The sequence below is a fragment of the Carcharodon carcharias genome, chromosome 21 (assembly GCF_017639515.1).
Source record: "Carcharodon carcharias isolate sCarCar2 chromosome 21, sCarCar2.pri, whole genome shotgun sequence".
Lineage (NCBI taxonomy): Eukaryota > Metazoa > Chordata > Chondrichthyes > Lamniformes > Lamnidae > Carcharodon > Carcharodon carcharias.
Genome location: NC_054487.1, coordinates 32,554,637 through 32,581,003, shown reverse-complemented (window position 1 = coordinate 32,581,003; position 26,367 = coordinate 32,554,637). Strand labels below are relative to the sequence as shown.

Sequence of the window (26,367 nt, the reverse complement as noted above, 5' to 3'; positions counted from 1 at the left end):
AATTTTAATGCCACATAACCATAAGTAATTAACAAATGCAAAACTTTGAGGGTAATCGAATGGAGGAATACAAGTAATATTATCTATGCTAATAAAAAACAGGAAATTTCAATTCTCTGATTTAACAGCAAATAGAATTCTGTTGACATATGAGCCATTTTGAAACTCTTTTGTTTTATATATATATAAGGGGGAGGTGAAGGCGTAGTGATATTATTACTGGACCAGTAATCCAGGGACCCAGGATAACGTTCTGGGGACCTGGGCCCGAATCCTCCATGGCAGATGGTGGAATTTGAATTCAAGAAAAATCTGGAATTAAAAGTCTAATGATGACCATGAATCCATTGTCAATTCTTGTAAAAACCCACCTGGTTCACTAATGTCCTTTAGGGAAGGAAATCTGCTGTCATTACCTGGTCTGGCCTACATGTGGCTCCAGACCCACAGCAATGTGGTTGGCTCTTAAATGCCCTCTGAACAAGGGCTGTTAGGGATGGGCAATAAATGCTGGCCTAGCCAGCAACACCCACATCTTATGAATGAATTAAAAAAAATGTATGTTTAAATAATTTTGAAAAACCATCATTAGATACAGCTGGAAATTGAAGTGAATTATTACAGCAGTGGGAGTGCTAGTTATGCATACTCAGACTAAACAATCTGTCTTGAACTAAGGCACAGATCTGCGCAAAAATATCAGGTCATAGAGCAGGTTTGAGAGTTTAAAAACTAGAATTTGTATAAGCATCAAATACAATGCTTTATAATATAAAAATAAAAAACTGCGGATGCTGGAAATCCAAAACAAAAAGAGAATTACCTGGAAAAACTCAGCAGGTCTGGCAGCATCGGCGGAGAAGAAAAGAGTTGACATTTTGAGTCCTCAAATACAATGCTTTTGTGGAATTCTTTACTCTTAACTTTATGGCAGGCAAAACTTTTTTCACAAAGTCTTTTGAGTGATTCAGTTGATTCACATTTTAAAAAATTTAACTTATTCATGGTTTTCCTGACTGATCATTCAAGATTAGTTGCTTTCATAGGCCAGAATTTTTCCCCAGTTGGGGTGGGGGGGAAGTTTAAGAGCGGCTGCGCAGAGGCGCACCTCCGATCGGCGCCCCTGATTGGGGCGTGCTGCCATTTTACCTGGGCGGGCTAATTAAGGCCCACCCAGCGTGATGTCCACCAGGAAGTGCTATGCGCTCCCTGTGCAGGCTGGGGGGGGGGGGGGGGTTGTGGAGGTGGTGGATTCCCTGAGCCGAGAATACGCTCTTTTGCACATGCGCATGAAAGAGTGCACTCCTGGGGCTAAGAGCTGCCTCAGGGAGATCAGCTGCACAATAAAAAATCTTAAAAATAGAAAAAAAATTTCCCTGACATGTCCCCTCATGTGACATTCACTTAAGTTGGGGCATGTCCAGTACTTTTACACACGTTTTTAATTACATTTTTTTAAAACCCTACATGAAACCTCATCCCGCTGGTGGATGAGGTTTTATGGTTTTTCTAATGCCCGCCAGATCTCCCAGCCTGCCCGTCAACCTTAAGGTTGGACAGGCAGGTCCATTAATTAGTTTAACGAGTCTGTCAATGGCCTCAATTGGCCACTGACAGGTCGGTGGGCGCACAGCTGATTCTACTGACCCCCGCCTACCTGAAAATTTAAATGGGGCACGGTGATATCGGGAGTTCTGCCCGACGTCATCCCACGTCATTTTACTTGTCAGCCAGTGGGCCCCACGTCCTGCTCGCTAACTGGGAAATCCTGACCATAATTCCTTAGCCCTATCTCACTGGTAGTTTTCCACTGTTTTTCTCACATTTAATTAATATGCTCCCTCTTGCCTTTTCAGTTCTGATTTGCTACTGTTTTAGTTTTTGCCAATGAATGTTATATAACCACCAAAATATTAATGACAACTAGGACAAACGTGAACAACATGTGTGCACCGTATAAAAATGTAATAGATGATAGACATACGGGAGTCCTCTTTTGGTTCTTTTTTAGCTGGGCGTAGATGTGATGGATAGGTGTCACTGAGGGTTGTTGACTGAGTGCTACAGTAGTGGGTGTGGGATGCTTCTTAGGCAAGGAAGGGAGCAACAGGTAGTCACAGACCACATTTTTCAAGGCACTGGTGAAGGGAGTAATTTGGCAGTCTCACAGATCAACAAGTTGTGGAGATAAGGATGAAGGTCTGAGGTAGAGGAAGAAATCTAGTCAGAACTGCAGGCTTGTTTTGGGATAGGGGCTGTAGCATGACTTCCGGGGCACAGTTAGTGGGTGGTAGCTTCTAGAGAGGGCTCTTGTCTGGACTGCAGGCAGGTTGTCAGATTATCAGTTGGAGGAGGGATCCAGCCAGGGCTGCAGTCAAGTTTCAAGTCATTGGTAAAGGAAAGAGTCTGCCCTTTGTGCTGAGCAGCATTGGGAATAGTGTGGATGAGGTGGAGCTCTAAATCATGCTTGCAAACCCAGGCTGATTCTGGATAAACCTTCTCCATTATTCACTCGGCCCATGTTTCTTCACCTTCTGGGCATTTTTTGCCTCTCTTCTTCTACTCCCTAATCCAATGCTTCCCATTGCCTAAGCCCTCTATTTCCCTGTGAAGATTTCCGTCAGCACCACTCTCCCACAATCCCCTCCTTCTTTCTTTTCCCCACTCCTTCTTTATCACCTCTCCATTCAATCACTCCTTTAGCTCAGTGCTAGGAAACCAGTGAAGATTAGTAATCAGACCAAGGGCAGCAGGGAGCAGTGCATATGCCCAGAGGTAGCAGTAACAGAAGTGGGTGCAAGGGTCTGGAGTCAGTGTGGGTCTTGGGTAGTTGGGGGATGCGGGGCAGTGCTGGAAAATGAAGCAGGTGGGAAATGAAAGGGAAGGTTCCAAAAATAATTAATTAAAAATACAACTTACCTTCAGGAAGCACAATGGATCGTGGAACAAAAAGCTAATTATTAAATTAATCAAGCTTACTTGCACTGTCACCTAGAGAAAAAGACAGGGAGTCAGTAAACACCAGCACCCCCAAGCACCAAGGAAAGTATACTAGTAAATGTGCATTCTTTACAGTAAAAACTAGGCATCACATCTAGATGTGATAACTGGACCTCATGGAAAAGCATGAAAATCAAATTTTGATATATAATGTTAATGCCACTAATGAGGTTCTTGCTATAAAAACAACTTGCATTTATATAGCAGCTTTAAAATAGCGAAACATCCTACATGCATCGAAGAAACATGATGAAACAAAATGGACACCAAGCTCTTGATTGTAATTGGGGGACAATTTTCAGCAGTTGAGTATTGATGTCAGCTCAAAACTCACTTGCTGCAGTAAAAAAGATGGCAGACATGTTTTAACTCCTTGGCCTTGTGTAAACACCATGACTAACTTACTCCATGTTTCAGACTGGAAGTGGCTAAATTCACACAGCTTCAAGGCTGCTTGCCAAGACCAGGTGAGTGTATGGTATCAACTGCCAGGCCATCTTGCAGGGGCCCACCAATCGGATGTTGGGTGGGGTCAAGAACGAGGTAGGGGAGGCCTAAGATTCCCTTGTGAGGCTTGGAAGGGCACCCCAACTGCTCCCGGCCCAGAAGGAAAATGGAAAAATTTGAACTTAACTTTGAGGCCTCTTCTGGCCTTGATTCACTTCCATGCTGGGTAGGCCTCATGGAAAACTTGCAATTGTTTTCTGCTCAGGCCTCTGAATAAATATTGTGACATCCATATAAAAGAACCCTACCAGCTGTATGGAGCGAGGTGTCCTTGCTACCTGCTTCGGAGTGTCAGGAATAGGAATAAAATTGCCTCCCAAGACAAAGAAGGAAATATTGGAGGTGAAGAGACTGAGACGTTTAGTGAAGGAATTCCAGAACATGGGACTGACAGTGGATATTTGATGTGGGGGGGGGGGGGTGGCGAGTGCAAAAGGGCAGAGTTGGAGGAATAGGTTCTGGGGAGGGTCCCAGTCTGGAGGAGGTTTCAGAGATAGGAAGGGTGAGGCCATGAAGGGATTTAAACGTTAATATGGGAATTTTAAATTTAAGGCTTTTGGGGACTAGGAGCCAGTGAAAATAGATGGTGCTGTGATGGGGAGTATGTGGAGCCAGAAGCTCAGATCATGGTCAAATAAAATGTTGAGATTGCAAACAGTCTTGCTCCACTTGAGACAAGGCCAAGTGGGGCCATGAATCTGGTGGCAACAGTATGGACTATTTGGCAGTGTCTCAAACAATGGGGTAGAAATTGCTATCTGTGTGCCCATTTCCAGCTGTAAAATGAGTGCAAATTGTACCAATTTAGCAGTGAATGTCCTGCGTCTAATCTGTCTTGGTCCCACTGCTATATCAGTGGAGTTCATCTTCTAGGCATCCCTACAGTCAAGCCTACAGTCAGTTAAAGGGTCTCTTTTGAAAAGGTATCAGTGATGAGTGGGACAGACATTGGATCATCCTCAAGATGCTTCAGAAGCCACCAACAAGAGATAAGTTATGAATATTTTTTTCCAAAAATGTATTCTTGTGGAGCCAGGGGGTGGATGAGTGCTCCTCCCAGTTTCATTGCAGTGCTGAGAACCAAACTCAGCCTCCTCGCTGTTGCTTCCTCCCCCTGCCCCATTGCCTCTCCCTCTCACCATCCTGATTGCCTACCCTCCCCAACATATCCCGCTTCACCTGGTCACCTCCTTCCTCCCTAATGCTTGCCCCCCCAAACGATTGCCTTCTTTCATCATCATTGTACCCCTCGTTATCACTCTCACAATCACCTCCCCCTCGTCATCATCCTTCCAATTCCTCCTCTTCCCATCACCCTCCCACTCACTTCCCCCTCCCTTTCATTCTCCCACTTGCCTCCTCCTCCAACACCCTTTGATTCACCTACACCCCCCATCACCATTTCCCTCTCCTCCCCATCACCCTCCCACTTTCCTTCTCCCAGCAACTTTCAGATCACATCCTGGAAGTTACCATTGATCAAAAATTGGACCAATGTTTAAAAGAGCAAGTCAAAGACAGGGAATCCTGAGGCGACTGATTGACATCCTGGGTTCCCAAATCCTGTCTACATCTACAAGGCACAAGTCAGGAGAGTGATGGAATACTCTCCATTTGCCTGGACGAGTGCAGCTCCAACAACAATCAAGAAACAACACCATCCAGGCCAAAGCAGCCCGTTTGATCAGCACCCCATCCACAACTATCAGCATTCACTCCCTCCACCACTGACGCACAGTGGCAACAGTGTGTACCACCTACAAGATAGACTGCAACAACTCACCAAGGCTCCTTTGACAGCACCTTCCAAACCCATGACCTCTATCACCTAGAAGGATAAGGGCAGCAGACACATGGGAACACCACTGCCTGCAAGTTCTCCTCCAAACCTCACACCTTCCTGACTTGGAACTATATCACTGTTGCTCCATTGTCACTGGATCAAAATCCTGTAACTCGCTCCCTAACAGCACTGTGGGTGTACCTATGCCACCTGGACTGCAGTGGTTTAAGAAGGCAACTCACCACCACCTTCTCAAGGGCAATTAGGAATAGGCAACAAATGCTGATCTTGCTAGTGACGCCCACATCCCATGTAGAATACAAAAAACTTCTCCCCATCACCCTTCCGCTCACCTCCCCACATCACTCCCACTCCCCTTCCCATTACCCCACCCATCTTGATTGCTTCCCCTTTATCGATTGCAGTTATTTTTAAAAAAACATTTCATTCGCAGTGTCGCCTATAATATAAATGTAGTCCTGTCTGTATTTTCCTGCATGGTTATATCACTGCAGCTCTGTTATACTGTGGCATTAATAACTGAATTTAAATGCATTTACCAGCAGTTACTTACGAATTGTACATGGCAGATTTCAGAATATTACTGAATCTAACTTTGTAACTTGCCTAGAAATAATTTCTAATGCAATAAGTTTTTTTTAGAAAAAAGCATCCAAAGTGTTCAGAAATACAGCAATGCTTTTGCTTCTATTTATTTACATTCTGGTCCTAAAATATCCAATCGTATCAAACCATGTTAAAACAAAATCATACATTGATTCAAGGCATTACAAGACAAGGTTCAAAACGAAACTGCATTCATGTGACTATACTTAATTATCAATACTAGTGAAAATCTCAGTTAACCCATCTGTTGGGTAAAAGAAATGTAATTTAATCAGATCTAAAGCTGGCAGGTGTAGTGTCTGTGAGGGAAAATACAGTTTTATAGAGAAGGATCTGTTTTGGGATGAAAATACATCTGGGCAAATAAATCTGTCCTGATGGCAAGTTGTTTGCTTTATCTCTTTGTGCCAGTCCAAAGCTGAAGAGCAAAATTGAACTCTGGGTGAACAGCGAGCGAGGAGCCAGCAGAGTGAGCACCATGCATGTCTTGCCAGCATGAGGACTGGGCTGTTTTAACTCCTGAGCCTCATTTAAATAGACCAAGCCCTCCCTAACTTGACATGAATGACATCAGACCAGTTGGCAAGAGTTGAGCAAACACAACAGGGGATTGGCCCCAGCAAAGTAAGTGAAGGGGTTGGGCATGGGTGGTGTCCAATGTGATTGCAGGAAGCCCGGGGCATGTGAGGCCAAAGGGTTCGTTGTAGAGTCCAAAGAAACACTAATGCTCACCCTGACATTCAAGAAAACCTTCTAACATGTTTTTGGTCCTCCTTTGGGATTGCTGATGCATGATGCTGCCTTTCACTGGTGAGGCTGACACCATGTACCAAGCTTACTGCTACTGGTTCACATGTGATCAGGGTCTTAATTACAGTCCTTAACTTTTGAATCACAAAGAGGCACTTGCTGGCCTGGGAAGAAGGTCTCATGTATGTCCACCAAGCCCATTAAACATGTATGCATAGTACAGCATGCCAATATTTTAACTGCTTCCCCACTTACCCGCTGCTTCATTCTAGTTAGGCACGAGAGGTTAAAATCGGGGCTTAATCTTGGCTGGGAGTTATAGGGACTAGATTTGTAAGAAAGATTTTTTAAGGGTAGACTATTGTGCTTTTCCAATCAGAAACTCAATTTCCTTTGCTGAAAATATCTAGGATACAATTGCATCCTTCTTTTCAATTAATTTTAATCAAATTGGGCAGCTTAATGAACCTTATGAGCAGTTGTGCCTGTGAGATTCTGCTATTTTTGAGCTGAGCCTCGGTCTATGACCATTACTGTTAGTGTTCACTCTAAAAATCTTTACCTCAATGACTGGCATCGGTCCTATGAAAAATGTGCAGCCCTGATTATGCACATTAAAGAGAAAGGAGAATGTGACAAATAAATACTGAATACCGATCAATCGGATAGTCCCTAGCCTTTGAGACGATGTCAGTTGAAATTTTTGAAACTAATGATGATAGATTTTTGATAGGCAAGGATATTAAGGGTTACAAAACCAAGGTGGATAGATGGAATTAAGATATAGATGAGCCATGATCCAGTTGAATGGTAGAAGAGGCTCAAGGAGTTGAATGGCATATTCCTGTCCCTGTGTTGTGTCCAAGATTCTGAAAATGAAGAGGATTTCTAGTGCCATTGTGATACCATCGGCTGTAGGTACTAAAACTCATCATGTCAGGAGTCGAAAGAGTAAATGGGTGATATAAATTATTTTAAAATATTGGCTGTGTGAAACTGTCAAGAGTAATGGCTTGATTATTAAAGTGTCTAGTGATATAAAAATATGAACAGCAATGCCTTGACATTGCTTGATATAGAATTGAAACGTTGAATGCAATTATCACTTTGAGTACTGAATTTAATAGGCTAGTCTTTTTATTTGTGCTGCAGTTTTTTATGGAGAATCCATCTGGAACATACTAAAATTAAACCTTAATATCCACACTTTCATACAATACCATTCAGGTTTCATTGGACATTACATTGCACAGTTTATTTAATTATTTGTAAAAAGTCTCCTCTTCATGTTGAGTAAACTATACGCTGTTTATTATTATTGTGTTTGTTTCATTCCATGTTTACGGTCTTGCTACATCATAAGATCAAAATTTGGACAAGTCAATTATCTGCCACTTCCCCTTATCCACAGAGGTTGAGATGATCAAATTCATTATGGCAGAAAATTGAAGTTTCATTGTATGTGTCGTGTTCATAGCAGAAAAGTAACATGTGAAATCTGAAATTTGCCTCCCAAATCTGAGCTCGTCTTTCCCTCAACTCCCTGTTTGAATTTCTCCAATCGGATTTCTGAACATTCCATAGAGCAGGAATGAGCCTCATCAAAGCCACAAATCACATGTTCTCCAATTGTGACCATGGTGCATTAACCTTTGAACTCTCTGCAGCCCTTAGCATGGTCAATCATATCACCCTCTCATTGATGCATTCCACTCTTACCTAATCATAGTGAAAACATATTTAACAGTGACTTCTCTAGCCTTCCTTGCACCATTACTGGAGAGCCTAGTCTACATGCTGTCCTTCAGTAACACCATACTTCCATGTATACACTGATGACACTCAGCTGTCCACCACCTCTTTTTATCCCTCCGTTTTGTATTCTCAGACTGCCTGTCTGACAGTCAGTCTTAACTGACCTACAGTTGTCTCCATTAAACATTGAGAAGACAAAAACCATTGCCTTTGCACCTGCCATAAATGCCCTCTGCCACCAATTCCAACTTCCTTCCTGGCTATTGTTTGAGGCTAAACCTGAGGATTTCAATCTTGTACCTGCTTGGAAACCCAATGTTGCTACTGTTGCAGATCAGAACATATCTTTAAGAAAATTTACATCCTTCAAAGGAAAATGCAATTTAGTCACTCTTCAACAAGCGAGAAAGCTGTGAAAAGCCCAAAGTCATGCCACTTACCTGCCCCACAACAGTAAAGGAAATATTTTGAAGTTGTCCTACATAGGAAAAAAGACAAATTTTGGAATGTATAAATGTAAGTATAGGCCTTGCCAGACTCATATGATTGAACCCAAAATGGAATGAACATAAACTGTGGTGGAAATTTGTTGAGCTCCCTAAAAAAGCCAAACGTGAAAAAGAAGTAAGCAAACGGATTGCTTATGCCATTGCCACCCCAGGGTGTGAATCCATTAACTATTACTGTTTCACAACTCAGGTGAACAATTCAAAAATATTCTGGAATTGGGTAGGGCTCACTGAAGCTTAAATGTTGTCTGTAAAAATCTACCATTTCTAAACTGTAGAATCTTCTGATTCAATTTTAAAAGGTGGGATGGGGAATATGGACAGGAAATTAATTTGAAATTAATAAAACAAATGGGTAAGAATATTCAATTTCAAAATGCTGACTCAACCCAGGAAGGAAAGCGAAGATGGGTCAGTTTGTTTATGTCCTCACGAATCGTTCTAAGCACACAAGATGGCACAATGATGAACATTAAGAACGATCCACATTCCAAAACCTGATAACGTTTGTCAAAAAGTGAAAGGTAAAGTTTTACCCAGGATCATGGACTTTGATTTGATAAAATGGATTACTGTGGCACAACAGAGAACATGGGGAATGAGAGCTGCAGAATATTGCCCATGTGCAGGAGTGTTTTTTGTTCTTTCCACATGATTCCAAGAAAGTGATATGAATGCTACCAGCTGGCAGTTCAAAACCAAGGCATAAAGCACGTTTGCAGAAGGAATTTGTGCTGACTATTCGAGCAGTTCAAATGAAGGCGACACAGTCCCTTCAATGGCTTGCTATTGAACCTAGTCTATATGCGGCCCCTTAGGTGGTCCATTGAATCCTATAATCCCTTGGCTGTCACACCCCTTGTAAGGAGTACCACTCTGTTTTGTGAAACACCTTTTTTAAAACATCTAAAGAGAAGGCAAGAATAGATTCACCTGACACAATTGCAGAATAAATAATGATGAGAAGCTGCCAGACATTACCATGAGTGCCTTCTACAAATAAAACTTGTCTGATGGGATGAATTAATTTGAAAACCAGACTACTCAGAGAAATTGCAAGGCTGTTGTAAAAATTTTGACTCAAGAGAATTACAAAATGAGGAACATTCAGCAGGTTCTTGCCATATTTCAGTACAAATATCCCTCTAAGTGTTAAGGTTGAACCAGTGTTGTATTTTTTAGAAACATGTTCAGGCATAAAGAAGAAAATTTGTATATTTTCCCCACCAGAACAAAGAACCAAGAAAAGTACAACACAGGAACAGGCCCTTCAGCCCTCCAGGCCTGCGCCAATCATATTGCCCATCAACTAAAATATTTTGCACTTCTGGGGTCCATATCCCTCTATTCCCATCCTATTCATGTATTTGTCAAGCTGCCTCTTAAACACCACTATCGTACCTGCTTCCACCACCTCCTCTGGCAGCGAATTCCAGACACTCACTACCCTCTGCGTAAAAAACTTGCCCTGCACATCTCCTCTATAGTTTTCTCCTCTCACCTTAAATCTATGTCCCCTAGTAATTGACTCTTCCACCCTGGGAAAAAGCTTCTGACTATCTACTCTGTCCATGCCACTCATAATTTTGTAAACTTCTATCAAGTCGCCCCTCAATCTCTGTTGCTCTGGTGAGAACAATCCGAGTTTCTCCAACCTCTCCTCATAGCTAATAACCTCCAGACCAGGCAGCATCCTGGTAAACCTCCTCTGCACCCTCTCCAATGCCTTCATATCCTTCTGGTAATGTGGCGACCAGAATTGCACGCAATATTCCAAGAGTGGCCTAACCAAGGTTCTATACAGCTGCAGCATGACTTCCCAGCTTTTATACTCAATACCACTGCCAATGAAGGCAAGCATGCCATATGCCTTCCTGACCACCTTATCCATCTGCGTTGCCACTTTCAGTTACCTGTGGACCTGTATACCCAGATCCCTCTGCCTGTCGACGCACTTAAGTGTTCTGCTATTTACTGTATAATTCCTGCCTGTATTAGACCTTCCAAAATGCATTACCTCGCATTTGTCCAGATTAAAATCCATCTGCCATTTCTCCGCCCAAGTCTCCAACCGATCTATATCCCGTTGTATCCTTTGACAATCCTCTTCATTATCTGCAACCCCTCCAACCTTAGTGTCATCTGCAAACTTACTAATTAGCCCAGTCACATTTTCCTCCAAATCATTTATGTATACTACAAACAGCAAAGGTCCCAGCACTGATCTCTGTGGAACTCCACTAGTCACAGATCTCCATTCAGAAAAGCACCCTTCCACTGCTACCCTCTGTGTTCTATGACCAAGCCAATTCTGTATCCATCTTGCCTGCTCACCTCTGATCCCATGCGACTTTGCCTTCTGTACCAGTCTGCCATGAGGGACCTTGTCAAAGGCCTTACTGAAATCCACGTATATAACATCCACTGCCCTTCCATCATCAATCATCTTTGTCACTTCCTCGAAAAACTCGATCAAATTAGTGAGACACGACCTCCCCCTCACAAAACCATGCTGCCTCTCACTAATATGCCCATTTGCTTCCAAATGGTAGTAAATCGTGTCATGAATAATCTTCTTCACTACCACTGACATAAGGCTCATCGGCCTGTAATTTCCTGGATTATCCCTGCTACCCTTCTTAAACAATGGAACAACATTGGTCATTCTCCAGTCCTCTGGAACCTCACCCATAGCCAGTGAGGATACAAAGATTTCTGCCAAGACCCCAGCAATCTCCTCCCTTGCATCCCTCAGTACTCTCGGGTAGATCCCATCTGGCCCTGGGGACTTATCCACCTTAATATTCTTCAAGATGCCTAACACCTCCTCTTTTCTGATCTCAACATGATCCAGGCTATCTACACACTCTTCCCTAGACAAATCAACTGCTAAGTCCTTCTCTTTGGTGAATACTGATGAGAAGTATTCATTTGGTATCTCTCGCATTTCTTCTGGCTCCACACACAGATTCCCACCTCTGTCCCTGAATGGGCCTACCCTTTCCCTGGCTACCCTCTTGCTTTTTACATATGTATAAAAGGCCTTGGGATTTTCCTTAATCCTGGTTGCCAGTGACTTTTCATGACCGCTTTTAGCCCTCCTGACTCCTTGCTTAAGTTTCTTCCTACTTTCTTTATATTCTCCACAGGCTTCTTCTGTTCCCAGCCTTCTAGCCCTTACAAATGTTTCCCTTTTCTTTTCGACTAATCTCACAATATCCTTCATTATCCAAGGTTCCTGAAACTTGCCATGCTTATCTTTCATCCTAGCAGGAACATGCCAGTCCTGAATTCTTATCAACTGACATTTGAAAGCCCCCCACATGTCAGTTGTTGATTTGCCCTCAAACATCCGCCTCCAGTCTAGATTCTTCAGCTCCTGCCTAATATTGTTATAATTAGCCTCCCCCCAATTAAGCACCTTAACCCTAGGACTCCTGTTATCCTTATCCACCAGTACCTTGAAACTTACTGAATTATGGTCACTTTTCCCGAAATGCTCCCCTACTGAAACTTTGACCACCTGGCCGGGTTCATTCCCTAATACCAGGTCCAGTATTGCCCTTTCCCTAGTTGGACTATCTACATATTGTCTCAGGAAGCCCTCCTGGGTGCACAGAAGACAAGAAGAAAATAATCCATATATACCTACGTCCTGGCTACTTTATAAAATAATTTGTTTTGTTTTTCAAAATGGGCAATCGCTGGACTGATAAAATGGTCACAGTTGACAACATGATTTTTTAAATTCATTAATGGAATGTGGGTGTCACTGGTTAGGCCAGCATTTGCTGCCCATCCCTAATTGCCCTTGAGATGGTGGTGGTGAGCTGTATTCTTGAACTGCTGCAATCCCTGTGGTGTAAGTACACCCACAGTGCTGCTAGGGAATGACCATCTCCAGCAAGAGATAATCTAACCATCGCCCCCTTGTCATTCAGTGGCACTGCCATCACTGAATCCCCCACTGTCAACATCCTGGGGGTTAACTTTGACCAGAAACTGAACTGGACTAGCCATATAAATACTGTGGCTACAAGAGCAGGTCAGAGACTAGGAATCCTGCGACAAGTAAGGAGGGTGACAGTGAAGGAACGATGATATATTTCCAAGTCAGGATAGTGAGTGACTTGGAGGGGAACTTCCAGGTGGTGGTTTCTCCATCAATCTGCTGCCCTTGTCCTTCCAGATGGTAGCAGTCGTGGGTTTGGAAGATGCAGCCTAAGGAGCCTTGGTGAGTTTCTGCAGTGCATCTTGTCAATGGTACACACTGCTGCCACTGTGCATTGTTGGTGGAGAGAGTGAATGTTTGTGGAAGGGATGCCAATCAAGCAGGCTGCTTTGTCCCTGGATTGTGCCAAGCTTCTTGAGTGTTGTTGGAGCTGCACTCATCCAGGTGAATGGAGAGTATTTCATCACACTCTTGAGTTGTACCTTGTGGATGGTAGACCGGCTTTGAGGAGCCAGGAGGTGAGTTACTTGTCGCCTCACCTCTGGAGTTCAGCTCTTTTGTCCATGTCCGAGCCAAGGCTGTAATGAGGTTAGAAGATGAGTAGACAGAACCCAAACTGAGCATCAGTGAGGAGGTTATTGCTAAGCAAGTGCAGCTTGATAGCACTGTTGATGACCCGTTCCATTACTTTGCTGATGATCAACAGTAGACTCATGGGGAGGTAATTGGCCAGGTTGGATTTGTCCTGCTTTTTGTGTACCGGACACAACTGGGCAATTTTCCACATTGCCAGGTAGATGCCAGTGCTGCAGCTGTGCTGGTACAGCTTGGTTAAGGTTGCGGCAAGTTCTAGAGCACAAGTCTTCAGTACTATTGCCAGAATATTATCAGGGCCCATAGCCTTTGCACTTTCCAGTGCCTTCAACCATTTCTTGATATCACGTGGAGTGAATCGAATTGGCTGGAAACTGGCATCTGTGATGCTGGGGACCTCCAAAGGAGGCTGAGATAGATCATCCACTCGGCACTTCTGGCTGAATATTGTTGCAAATGCTTCAGTCTTATCCTTTGCTGGGCTCCTCCATCATTGAGGTTAGGGTTATTTGTGGAGACACCTCCTCCAATGAGTTGTTTAATCATCCACCATATTCATGACTGGATGTGGCAGGACTGCAGAGCTTAGGTTTGGTCTGTTGATTGTGGAATTGCTTAGCTTTGTATATCATTGCTGCTTTATGATGTTTGGCATGCAAGTAGTCCTGTGTTATAGCTTCACCAGGTTGACATTTCATTTTTAGATATGACTGGTTCTGCTCCTGGCATGCCATCCTGCATTCTTCATTGAACCAGTGTTTATCCCCTGGCTTGTTGGTAATGGTAGAGTAGGGGATGTACTGGGCCATGAGGTTTAAAGACTGTGGTTGAGTACAATTCTACTGCTGCTGATAGCCCACAGCGCATCATGAATGCCTAGTTTTGAGTTGCCAGATCTGTTCAAAATCTATCCCATTTAGCACAGTGATAGTGCCACACAACATGATGGAGGGTATCCTCAATGTGAAGATGGGACTTTGTCTCCGCAAGGACTGTACAGTGGTCACTCCTACTGATACTGCCATAGACAGATGCATCTGCGGCAGGCAGGTTGGTGAGGATGAAGTCAAGTAGGTGTTTCCTTCTAGTTGGTTCTCTCACCACCTGCTGCAGACCCAGTTTAGCAGCTATGTCCTTTCGGACTTGGCCAACTCAGTCTGTGGTGGTGCTACCAAGCCACTCTTGGTGATGGACATAGAAGTTCCCCACCCAGAGTACATTCTGCACCCTTGCCACACTCAGTGTTGGTAATTTTTTTTTACATGAACATACCTTTTGAATTTCTTACCACAGTGGGAGCCTAATTAGTATTCACTTTGGGAAAGTCAAGCCATTTTTTCCTTTTCTCAGGAGTTCCTTTCAAATCATTCCTACTTTACTTCCTGATTCAAATGGTATTGGATTTTTATACCCAAGAAAAATCATGGTAACCTGTATTTTGTACATCGAATTAGTCAATTTTAAAAAGGCAAACTCTCGCTCATCTGCAAATCATGCCAGTAACACAGCAATGTTTAAATTTGAATTATTTTTTCTCTAACCTATAATTGACAAAATATACAACGTTGTGCATCAGTAGTGCTACAATTTTATAAATAGCTTGTGTTCTTTGACAGGATTTGAAGTAGCACTACCAAATCAAATAAAAACATTTTTGCTATAACACCATACGGTTAATATTAACTTTTTTTGGCATCTTTTATTTCAAGGAATTTTTTGGCGAAGGACTGGGGGGAGCATATCTGGTGCTGTGACACATACCAGCAGGATTGTTCAATGAAGGAGTAGTAAATGACACCTCACATAACATAGGCTGCTATTGATTCCAACCCACCCAACATGTGGGTGGAACAAGAACATGTTCATTTTAGAAAGCCCCCCTTAAATAAATTGCAAACTTGTGCTCCGATACCAGCATAAGACATAAGACCATAAGACATAGGAGCAGAAATTAGGCCATTTGGCCCATCGAGTCTGCTCCGCCATTCAATCATGGCTGATAAGTTTCTCAACCACATTCTCCCGCCTTCCCCCCATAATCTTTGATCCCCTTACCAATCAAGAACCTATCTATCTCGGTCTTAAATACACTCAATGACCTGGCCTCCACAGCCTTCTGTGGCAATTAATTCCAGAGATTCATCACTCTCTGGCTAAAGAAGTTTCTCCTCATCTTTGTTCTAAAAGGTCTTCCCTTTACTCTGAGGCTGTGTCCTCGGGTCCTAGTCTCTCCTACTAACGGAAACATCTTCCTCACATCCACTCTATCCAGGCCTTTCAGTATCCTGTAAGTTTCAATCAGATCCCCCCTCATCCTTCTAAACTCCATCGAGTTTAGACCCAGAGTCCTCAAACGTTCCTCATATGTGAAGCCTTTCATTCCTGGGATCGTTCTTGTGAACCTCCTCTGGACCCTCTCCAGGGCCAGCACATCCTTCCTGAGATATGGGGCCCAAAATTGCTCACAATATTCTAAATATGGTCTGACCAGACCCTTATAAAGCCTCAGCAGCATATCCCTGCTTTTATATTCTAGTCCTCTCGAAATAAATGCCAACACTGCATTTGCCTTCCTAACTACCGACTCAACCTGCAAGTTAACCTTAAGAGAATCCTGGACTAGGACTCCTAAGTCCCTTTTCACTCCAGATTTCTGAATTCTCTCCCCATTTAGAAAATAGTCTATGCCTCTATTCTTCCTACCAAAGTGCATGACCTCACACTTCCCCACATTGTATTCCAGTTGCCACTTCTTTGTCCATTCTCCTAACCTGTCCAAATCCTTCTGCAGCCTCCCCACCTCCTCAATACTACCTGTCCCTCCACTTATCTTTGTATCATCTGCAAACTTAGCCAGGATGCCCTCAATTCCTTCATCTAGATCATTAATATATAAAGTGGAAAGTCTGTGGTCCCAACACTGACCCCTGCGGAACTCCACTAGTCACTGGCCGCCATCCTGAGAAGGACCCCTTTATCCCCACTCTCTGTCTCCTGCCAGACAGCCAATCTTCTATCCATGCTAATACCTTGCCTCTAACACCATGGGCTCTTATCTTACTGAGCAGCCTCCTGTGCAGCACCTTGTCAAAGGCCTTCTGGAAGTCCAAGTAGATAACATCCATTGGCTCTCCTCTGTCTAACCTACTCGTTACCTCCTCAAAGAATTCTAACAGATTTGTCAGGCATGACATCCCCTCGATGAAACCGTGCTGACTTTGCCCGATTTTACCATGCACTTCCAAGTATTCTGAAATCTCATCCTTAATAATGGACTCTAAAATCTTACCAACAACCGATGTCAGGCTAATCGGCCTGTAATTTCCCGTCTTTTGCCTCACTCCCTTCTTAAACAGGGGGGTTATATTAGCGATTTTCCAGTCCTCTGGGACTCTCCCTGACTCCAGTGATTCCTGAAAGATCACGACTAATGCCTCCACTATCTCTTCAGCTACCTCTTTCAGAACTCTGGGGTGTAATCCATCTGGTCCAGGTGATTTAACCACCTTCAGACCTTTCAGTTTTCCTAACACCTTCTCCTTGGTAATGGCCACCATACTCACCTCTGCCCCCCGACTCTCTTGAACTTTGGGGATGTCACTCGTGTCTTCCACTGTGAAGACTGACGCAAAGTACCTATTCAGTTCCTCCGCCATTTCTTTGTTCCCCACTACTACTTCTCCAGCATCATTTTCCAGCGGCCCAATGTCCACTTTTACCTCTATCTTACCATTTATATATCTAAAAAAGCTCTTGCAATCTTCTTTTATATTACTGGCTAGTTTACCCTCATATTTAATCTTCTCCCTCCTTATTTCTTTTCTAGTTGTCTTCTTTTGGTCTTTGTAGGCTTCCCAATCCCCTGGTTTCCCACTGCTCTTCGCAGTGTATGCTTCACTGTATGCTTTCTCTTTAGCTTTTATGCTGTCCCTGACTTTCTTTGTCAGCCATGGTTGCCTTGTCCTCCCTTTAGTATGCTTCTTCTTCCTAGGGATGAATTTTTGCTGTGTCTCCCAAATTACTCCCAGAAACTCCTGCCATTGCTGTTCCACTGTCTTTCCTGCTAGACTCATCTCCCAGTCAATTCTGGCCAGCACCTCCCTCATGCCTCTGTAGTTGCCTTTATTCAACTGTAATACCGTTACATCTGACTCCAGCTTTTTCCTCTCAAATTGCAGGGTAAATTCTATCATATTATGGTCATTTCCTCCGAAGGGTTCCTTCACCTTAAGCTCCCTTATCAAATCTGCCTCATTACACATCACTAAATCTAGAATTGCCTGTTCCCTAGTGGGCTCCACCACAAGCTGCTCCAAAAAGCCATCTCGTAGACATTCCACAAATTCCTTTTCTTGGGATCCACTACCAACTTGATTTTCCCAGTCTACCTGCATATTGAAATCCCCATGATCACTGTAACCTTGCCTTTCTTACACACCTTTTCTATCTCCTGGTGTATCTTGTGCCCCACATCCTGACTACTGTTCGGAGGCCTGTACATAGCTCCCATTATGTTTTTTTTTACCTTTGTGGTTCCTCAACTCTACCCATACAGATTCTACATCATCTGACCCTACATCTTTTCTTGCTATCGATTTAATTTCATTTCTTACTAACAAAGCAACCCCACCCCCTCTGCCAACCTGCCTATCTTTTCGATAGGATGTATATCCTTGGATATTTAGCTCCCAGTCCTGATCCCCTTGCAGCCATGTCTCCGTGATGCCCACCACATCATACCTGCCAATTTCAATCTGCGCCACAAGCTCATTTACCTTATTTCGGAGACTGCATGCATTCAGATACAATACCTTCAGTCCTGTATTTCCCATCCCCTTTCTCATTGTCGTCCCTTTATCTGATATGCTTGAAGTTAGATTCCTAGCCCTTTCCAAACACTCTGTCCTATTTTGTGTTCTGGAGACTTTAGTAGCCTCTCCTGGGCTATCCTTTCTTTTCAGTTTTTTCATAATTTTCCATGAAGTTGAATCCACCCCTCCAGATGCTAACCAGCTGCTTTGTTTCCCATTAGTCATACTTCTGGGAGTTTTACCCTCCCCTCCCCACCCACTTTCTAGTTTAAAGTCCTGTTGACCATCCTATTTACCCTTTTAGCTAGAACATTGGTCCCAGATCGATTCAGGTGGAGACTGGCCCAACGGTACAGATCCCTCCTGTTCCAATACTGATGCCAGTGCCCCATGAAATGGAACCCCTCTTTCCCACACCACCCCTTTAGCCACGTGTTTACTTCCCTGATTCTCGCATCCCTATGCCAATTTGCACGTGGGGCTTGGGTAGTAATCTGGAGATTATAACCCTTAAGGACCTGTTCTTTAATTTAGTTCCTCGTTCCTGATAATCCCCAAACAGGTCCTCGTTCCTAGTCTTACCTATGTTATTTGTCCCAACGTGGACCACAACAATTGGATCCGCCCCTCCCTCTCCAATATCCTTTCAAGCCGGTCAGAGATGTCCCTCACCCTGGCACCGGGCAGGCAACATACCATGCGGGACTCTCGATCCTGCTTACGAAGGAAGCTATCAATTCCCCTAATTACAGAATCCCCTACAACTACCACTTGTCTTTTTGCTCCCCCCTCTTGAATGGCCACCTGTGCCATGGTGCCATTGTCAGCTGGCTCATCCTCCCTACAGCCCTCTTCTTCATCCACACAGGGAGCAAGCACCTTGTACCTGATGGACAAGGTCAAGAGCTGAGGCTCCTCTGTTCCTGAACATAGGATCCCTCTACCTGCCTCACTTGCAGTCACACCCTGCTGACCCTGACCACTGACCGGACTTGAGGTACTTAATCTACCAGGTGTGACCGCCTCCTGATACAAAGTGTCCAGGTAACTCTCTTCTCCTCGGATGTGCCACAGTGTCCGGAGCTCGGACTCCAGCCCATCAATTCTGAGCTGGAGTTCCTCCAGCAACCAACAGTTGCTGCAGATGTGGTCACTGCAGCTCACAATGGGATCTGCCAGCTCCCACATCATACAGCTAAAGCACATCACCTGCCCAGCCATCTCTACTTAGATAATTAATTAATTAGCTTTGCAGTGTTTTTTTTTCAAATTTGGTGCAGATTTCCTACCAACCAATCAGGTCACTTTTTCAGTTTTGGCTTCAGTTACTCTGTGCCCTGAGGTCACCGGTCCGGTGCTCCTCCCTCCGAGTCTGCTCCCTAGAGACAAGGCCGCGAATCCCCAAGGTAAGCTAGATTTATACTCACCGCTCCGGTGCTCCTCCCTCCGAGTCTGCTCCCTGGAGACAAAGCTGTGAATCCCCAAGGTAAGCTAGCTTTATACTCACCACTCCGGTGCTCCTCCCTCCGAGTCTGCTCCCTGGAGTCAAGGCCGTGAATCCCCGAGGTAAGCTAGATTTACAGAAAGCATTTCATCAATTGTACTGGTTAATTCAGCTTGTCCCACACTGAACAGAAAATGTATAAATTTCAATGTTTCAACTTCAGAAAAAATTGCCACAACTTCCTGGAGACGATAGGATATAGAGGTGACCATTGGGGGATGAAGCTAACCTGTCCTTTTTGCCCCCCATAACTTTTTTTGACTTGGATTATGATCCTCTTATACTGCCCCCTCCACTCCCCCACCAATTCAAATTTTTTAATTGCACCTGAGGACCACTCAAACATATTATATTTGGATATTGAGTAAATAGCATCTCAATGTCTTCTTTTTCGGTAGCCTTCAATTTGAACCTTTTTTTGAGTATAATATCCCTGAGACATTATCTATTTCAAAATGGGAGTCAGCCTTGATAGTTTTGTTATTGGCTATACCTCCAATTAAAAACAAACACCATTTTAACAGCTTAATTTGTGGTTGTGGATCTTGACTCTTACCACAATGAGCTATTTTTTGCCCTTCAGGATGGCCAGCGAATTAAAGTCTCTTCTGGGCCATAACACTGAGTAACTAATTTGATATACCAAATACATTTTCATCAGCACAGAGATAAACCGGGCTGGTCAGTTCAATCTGGTGATGCACTCTGGCAGTAGCCAGATACCGATGAATCTCGAAATGTTAACTGGGAGTTTAAGTGGTTGTATAAATTAGAAGCCTAAGGATCTTCAACTTCTTGGCTTTGGATGCCTCCATCACTATCGATGAGGCTACTCACACTGAAGGTTCTCTAAGTAAACAAGGTTTATATCACAGATGGTTTCTTTGTTGACTTGTACAAAACAATAAGGTTACGGACTGGATTGAGGATTAATTTAAACTAGTCCTCATTTCTCCTCTTACTACCCATCTGTAAACAGAAAGGTGTTTTTGATTTTTGATTTCCTCCTTTGTAAGTGGTGGTATATTTCCCCCAACCCCTCAGTTTTGGAGTTATCCAATCCTCTATTAATAACCGCACAGCAAACTCGAGATAAGGTAAAATAAGAGGTGTAGTTTATTTTACACACCCAAAATGCTGGAAGGAGTTTTGCAACATTGCCCCTTTTTACATTCATACAATAAAAGAGTGATAAGGGAAAGAAAGGGGTTCAGGACAAAGACGTCAATAAAAATAGAATTATGTTTCACATGAGTCCAGAGTGCAGAATCAAAAGTCTGGTTGCATCTTTTAGGTGGCTTTGCCTGGCAGAATTCCTGGCCTTGGTCCTAGGAACTTGGTTGCAGGTTGAATCCATTGAAGATGCAGCAAAGTATTCTTGTATAAAAGCAAAAAACTGCGGATGCTGGAAATCCAAAACAAAAATAAAAATACCTGGAAAAACTCAGCAGGTCTGGCAGCATCTGCAGAGAGGAGCACAGTTAATGCTTCGAGTCTGTATGACTGTTCTGTTGAAGAGTCATACGGACTCAAAATGTTAACTGTGTTCCTCTCCGCAGATGCTGCCAGACCTGCAGAGTTTTTCCAGGTATTTTTATTTTTGTTTTGTAAAGTATTCTTGTATCCTGGGCATTAGATCCCTGTAGGTGAAATACAGGGTTCTTTCTGGAGATCAGACATTGCGAGAGATGGAGGTCAAAGGTAGGCTGCTCGTCTGGAGTCCAGTTTTCTCTTCTGGGGTTAAAGCGCAACTTAAGATAAATTCAAAAGCTGTCTAATTAAAGGAATGCAAACAGCTCAGGTGACAGGGTGGTTTCGGGCTGAGCTATTAAGCTAATGAGGCACCCTTATTAAATCCATTGTGTTTTGAATGTTGCTACTATAAATATATTTTTAAAGTTATTTATATACTTGTTCATATTTTGTACAGTAAGTTCACATTCTCAAACGTATTGATGCTCAAAAGAGTGTGAGTCAAGGCTGAAGTGTTTGCAAGTGATTTCAGCTGGCAGGGCCAACTAACTGATTCTATTTTGTGTCCTCCTAGGTCCCCAACATCCTAGATACCAGTGCCCATCCAATTCAGTTTACTCCAAATTACATTAAGATGTGGCAACATGGACTGGACATCACCACCTATTTACTAGAATGGATCCGTTAGATTGTGGTATATTATATTATATTTGGATATTGAGTAAATAGCATCTCAATGTCTTCTTTTTTGGTAGCCTTCAATTTGAACCTTTTTTTGAGTATAATATCCCTGAGACATTATCTATTTCAAAATGGGAGTCAGCCTTGATAGTTTTGTTATTGGCTATACCTCCAATTAAAAACAAACACCATTTTAACAGCTTAATTTGTGGTTGTGGATCTTGACTCTTACCACAATGAGCAGGAATATGTGAGTGCAGTAGGCTGCACACTGAGGAATTTAATGGAGCCATCCGGAGCAGGTTGAGAGCGTGGGGGGCAGAGAATCAGGAGGGAAGACAGGAAGTGGAGTGCCTGTTGCCTTCCTGACACCATGGGATTCTCTCTGCAGTGGAGAAGCCAGAGGACAGCCTTCTAACCCAGAGACCAATTGAGGCTGTTAAGTGGACAACTAAGGGGCACTTAAAGGCTTCTTCCTTCCATTGCTGGCATCCTAACCAGCAACAGGGGCCAACACCACGTAGGCAGTCTGCCCAGTAAAACCTTTCCACCCTCTGCTTAGTTGGAACTGGACTCCTTCATGCTTCTTGATAATGACGGGAGGCTGCCTGGCAAGCCAGCCAATGCACCCAGCATCTTGGTATGCATGCCCATTCAAAGCTCTCCTGTATGCTGTCCCATTGAGATCTTCTGCCACCTCACCCTTGAGTAAGCTGGCAAATGAACCATCTTTCATCCCTTTCATCACTTTCATGAGTGGGTTGCAGCCCACTCATACACAGTGACTCACCATGTGCTGACTCCAACTTTATGTTAGTTTCCAAGTTAATTGCCAGTGTCTGAGTGTCACATTAGTGACATTAGAAATAATATCATAAGAAATAGGGGCAGGAGTAGGCCATGCAGCCTCTTGAGCCTGCTCTGGCATTCAACAATATCATGGCTGATTTCACTTTCCTACCCGATTCCCATATCTCTCAATTCACTTAGATTCCAAAAATCTACCTGTCTCAGCCTTGAAAATATTTAATGGTTAATCATCCTCAGCCTTCGAGGTGAAGAAATTCCACCTTATCTCAAATCATCAACCATTTATCAGGAGACAATACTCCCTCATTCTAGACTCTCCAGACAGGGGCAACAGCCTTTCAGCATCTACCATGTCAAGCCTCTCAGAATCTTGCATGTTCCAATAAGATAACCTCTCACTCTTCTAAACTCCAGACTCGCAGTCAATTTCTTCAGCTTCTCATCATAGGGAAACATTCTCATCCAAGGAATCAATCTAGTGAACCTTCACTGCACCGCCTCTAAGGCAAGGGTACCCTTCATTAGATAAGAAGACCAAAACCATTAACAGTAGTCCAGATGTGGCCTCACCAAAGTCTTGTACAACTGTAGCAAGATTTCCTTACTCTTGTACTCCATCCCCTTCCTATAAAGGTTAACATGCCATTTGCCTTCCTAATTGCTTGCAATATCTGCATGCTAACTTTCTTCTTATAAGAGGACAACCAAATCTCTCTAAACGTCAAAATTTAAAAATTTCTCACCATATAAAAAAATCCTGCTTTTCTATTCTTCCTACCAAAGTGAATAATCTCATGTTTTTCCGATTTAGATTCCGTCGCTTTATTCCCCACTCAATTAAGTTGTTTATATTTGTTTGCAGCTTCTTTGAGTCCTCCTTATAGTTTACTGTCCCACCTAGCTTTGTAAAATCACCAAACTTGGATACATTATGCTTGGTCACCTCATGTAATTCATTAGATAGATTGTAAATAGCTGCAGCCCCAGAACAGATTGTTGTGGCACGCAACTAGTTACATCCTGCCAACTTGAAAATGTACCGTTCATTCTTACTTTCTGCTTTCTGTCCGTTAATCAATCCTCCATCCACACTAATATATTACCCCCAACCCTATGAGCCCTTACCTTGTGTAATAATCTTTCAAGTGGCACCTTGCTGAATGCCTTTTGAAAATCTAAATAAACTACATCCATTGGTTCACCTTTATCGACCTTGTTAGTTACATTCTTAAAAATTAATAAATTTGTCTGACATGACTTCACTTTCATAAAACCATGTTGACACTGCCTAATCATGTTGATTTTTAAGTGCCTTGTTAACACCTCCTTAATAATAGATTCCTGTATTTCCTTATTCCCGGTTATACTTTCTCCTGTCTCAGCCTCTAAGGGACGAGCATTTACTATTGGTACTCTCTTCCTTTTTACAAAATTGTAATGTGGCCATTTCATCAGGGCTGTGCTTGCTTTATTCCCTTTTCCTGGGCCTGTTGTGGCTGGGCAAGCAATAGTTCTTGGGTGCCTGAAAACAGGAACTCAGAAGAAAAAGGTTGTTGTGAGAAAACTGAGGTGGAGTGGGAAATAAAATGTCCATAGTCACATCAGCAGCAGTTTGCTCATCACATCAAATAGCAGAATGAATGTGTGCTGGGAGCTGAGAAGGGACATAAGGTAGGAAGATGCTGTCATCCTCAATGGTCTCAGCAATGTGGATGCTACGGTCCCTGTTGCAACTGAGAACTAGGACTCAGGAATTGCAAGCTTCCTTGTCTCCCGCCAGCTCTGCTGTGCTCCCGTCCATATCATACCCTTGCTATTGCCCTGCAAAAGAAAGGGCAAAATGTCAGCAGTTGTGTAGCACTGTGTTTGGGTGATGAGGGTGTGGTGGCATAGTGGTAATGGACTAGTAAACCAGTTCAAATTCCAACAATGGCAACTGGTGGAATTTAAATTCAATTCATTAATAAATCTGGAATAAAAAGTTAATCTCAGTAATGATGATCATGAAGCTACCCAATTGTCTTATATACCCATCTGGTTACTTTAGGGAAGGGATTCTGCTGTCCTTACCTTGTCTGGCTATGTGACTCCAGACCTACAACAAAGTGGTTGGCTCTTAATTACTCTATGAAATGGCCTAAAAAGCCTTCTCCAAGGCATTTAGGGATGGGCAACAAATGCTGGCCTAGCCATTGACAATTGCGTCCCATAAAATGAATTTAAAATAATGGACCTGCTCTAGCTGAATAGCTGGAGGAATGTGGAAGCAGTGGGAGGTGTATAGGTGGTGAGGCTGGCAGGTTGGAAGGGGTGTGAGGGTGAAGTGAAGTATCTGAATGAGTCCTGAGTGCCAGGGATGCTGCTGGGTGAATGCATTGAGCAGCATGAAAGGTTGGTGTTGTGGTGAGTCGGAGTTGACATGTGAAGATGCATGAGCTGATCTTGACTGCCCACATGAAGCCATTAGAACTTTTGTAGCATTCTGCTACTATGCATCCCTCTGTCTGGCCTGCCGTTTCAGTTTGCAAGAATTTTCATTGCAACAATCCCTGTATACATCTTCCTTTAAGAGGGAGCCTATCTTTAAGAAAGAACCATACTACCTGGTCTGCAGCAACATTGCCAATGGCTCCTGCTGTTCATAGAGCTCACCAGCAGCATTGAGAAGAAGAAATCACTTGGATGAGATGGGTAGATGAATTTTGTGTCTTAGTCACTTCAATCTCTATGTGAAAGATACGCCATGAATTGCAGTCCCTGCACCCAAATATCAGGGCAATTGAATTTCACACCCACAGTTCCTAGAGGTCATTTCCAATGGGGCACCCTCTATAGGGGCTGCACGACATGTTTGAGGAGGAAGCATGTCACTGAGACATGCAGGGGCGAGAACTTTAATCCCTACAAAAAAGGTGGGGTTGGATTGGAGTTAGATGTTAAAATTTTAAAAATCTCAAACCTGACCCCAACTTGCCCATTCTGGGTAGACAAGACAAAGGGTAATCGGCTAACCTGCTCCTAGGAGGCAGGTTGGAATTTAACTATTTTAACATGGCTGGCAGCCACTGATTTTACCTGCTCTATAGGTTTTACAATCACCAGCCAGGCTTCCCAGGCCTCAGAAAACCAAGCAGCTGAAAGCAGAAGGGCAGCCTCAGGAAGTAATTAAGTGCCTATAAAGCACTGCTTATGGACCAGAAGAGCAAAAGTGCTTCCCCGAGGCCTTAAACACGCCTGCCATAAAAAAACCCCCAGGGGATCCTGCTCCTGTCGACTGTTCTTCCTACCCTCGTGGAAGCCAAATCCGTTAATCAGGCTGACTGCGAAGCAGGAATGTACCAAGAAGAAAATACACATATAGAAGCCTATCTGAAACTTTGCTGTCCTGTCTACACAACCTAACCTTCTCAATATCCAGACCACAGAGTCTAAATGAGAAAGTATGAATTAGATTATTTAATTTAATGAAAAATTATGTACAAAACAAAGTAAAGAGATGAAGTTGAGAGAGAGAGATAAGTGAGAAAGAAAGAAAAATGTAAAAAAAATTACTTTAATCTTTTTAAAAGTCCAACAATTATTAAATTCTGAAGGAATGAGACTCAACACTT

The 26,367-nt window shown here is 43.3% G+C and overlaps 1 long non-coding RNA gene across 2 annotated transcripts in view; it reads left to right on the top strand.

The window, feature by feature from the left end:
* The window catches only part of LOC121293001, a 59,159-nt gene extending 33,174 nt beyond the window's left edge, over positions 1-25,985 (top strand). Inside the window, exons 2-3 of one of the 2 annotated variants that reach the window (XR_005946417.1) lie at positions 21,840-21,959; positions 25,843-25,985. This is a non-coding gene — a long non-coding RNA (uncharacterized LOC121293001). Of the gene's footprint in view, positions 1-21,839; positions 22,152-25,842 lie in introns of those variants that run through there. The other variant, XR_005946416.1, reaches the window with a different exon arrangement.
* Positions 25,986-26,367: the final 382 nt, after the last annotated feature.